The sequence below is a fragment of the Propithecus coquereli genome, unplaced genomic scaffold (assembly GCF_000956105.1).
Source record: "Propithecus coquereli isolate 6110/MARCELLA unplaced genomic scaffold, Pcoq_1.0 Scaffold14148, whole genome shotgun sequence".
Classification (NCBI taxonomy): domain Eukaryota; kingdom Metazoa; phylum Chordata; class Mammalia; order Primates; family Indriidae; genus Propithecus; species Propithecus coquereli.
Genome location: NW_012138468.1, coordinates 1,637 through 3,191, shown reverse-complemented (window position 1 = coordinate 3,191; position 1,555 = coordinate 1,637). Strand labels below are relative to the sequence as shown.

Sequence of the window (1,555 nt, the reverse complement as noted above, 5' to 3'; positions counted from 1 at the left end):
TGGAGGGAGGGACCTACCACCATTGAACACATGGATAAACCTGACAAAGGATCAGGTAAGTATTGTTTCAATTGTAATGACTGCAATTTTAATATTACAGAGGAGGTTGGGTGTGGTGGCTCACACCTGTAATCCCAACACTTTGGGAAGGCAAGGCAGGAGGATTGCTTGAGGCCAGGAGTTCAAGACCAACTAGGCACGGTGGCACCCCTGTAGTCCTAGCTATTTGGGAGGCTGAGCCAGGAGGATCACTTGAGCCCAGATATTTGAGGTGAGCTATGATCATGCCACTGTCCTCCAGCCTGGGCATCAGAGTGAGACCCTGTCTCAAAAAAAAAAATTATAAAGGAAGTCTTCAAATCGCAAAGATTGACTTTAGCATGTAGGACCAGTAACTTCCCCCTTGCCAGGGTGCTTTCTAGGCACCATAGACACCTTCCTTGGGGGCCATCGCTGCAGAGGGTCACCCAGAGCCTCCTATTTCCTGCTGTACCTTAGGATTTTCTTCCTTTTCTATGTTACACCTGAATGAATGATGATTATCACGGTTGTGAACATGTGACGCTGGAGTTTCTTCTTGTGAAATTTGGAGGTGACGAAGTTGGCTTTCTCCTTTTAATCATCCCTCACAGCTCTTTTCCGGCTGGGACCATGGAGGGTGTCCAAGAGAAGAAAAAGAAGGTTCCTGCTGTGCCAGAAACCCTTAAGAAAAAGTGAAGGGATTTCACAGAGCTGAAGAGCAAACGCCTGAGAAAGAAGTTTGCCAAAAGCTGTTCCGAAAGGCAAGGCAGAAGCTTATCTATGGAAAAGCTAAGCGTTATCACAGGAATACAAGCAGACGTACAGAACAGAGATTCCAATGGCTAGGATGGCAAGAAAGACCGGCAACTTCTATGCACCTGCAAACCCAAGTTGGCATTTGTCATCAGGATCCAAGGTGTCATCAGTGTGAGCCCAAAGGTCCGAAAGGTGCTGCAGCTTCTTCGCCTTTGCCAGATCTTCAGTGCAGCCTTTGTTAAGCTCAACAAGGCTTCAGTTAGCCTGCGTGGGACTGTAGAACCATATATTGCATGGGGGACCCAAACCTGAAGTCGGTAAATGAACTGATCGACAAGCGTGGTTATGCCAAGATCAGTAGGAAGCGAACTGCGTTGACAGACAGCGCTTTGATTGCTCGATCTCGTGGTAAATATGGCATCATCTGCAGGGACGATCTGATTCGTGAGATCTATGCTGTTGGGAAACGCCTCAAAGAAGCAGATAACTTCCTGTGGCCCTTTGAGTTATCATCTCCATGGGGTGGAATGAAGAAAAAGAGAACCCACCGTGTAGAAGGTGGAGATGCTGGCCCAGGAAAGACCACATCAACAGGCTTAGTAGCGAATGAACTAAGGTATCTACCATGATTATTTTTGCAATCTGGTCAGTGAATAAACAGTGACTGCCTTCAAATTGGAAAAAAAAAATCATCCCTCCACAAGCTGTAAAGAATTCCCACCCCTGGCCGGGCGCGGTGGCTCACGCCTGTAATCCTAGCACTCTGGGAGGCCGAGGC

The 1,555-nt window shown here is 47.7% G+C and overlaps 1 pseudogene; it reads left to right on the top strand.

The window, feature by feature from the left end:
* Window positions 1-651: 651 nt before the first annotated feature.
* LOC105806494 lies at window positions 652-1,387 on the top strand (annotated as a pseudogene).
* Window positions 1,388-1,555: the final 168 nt, after the last annotated feature.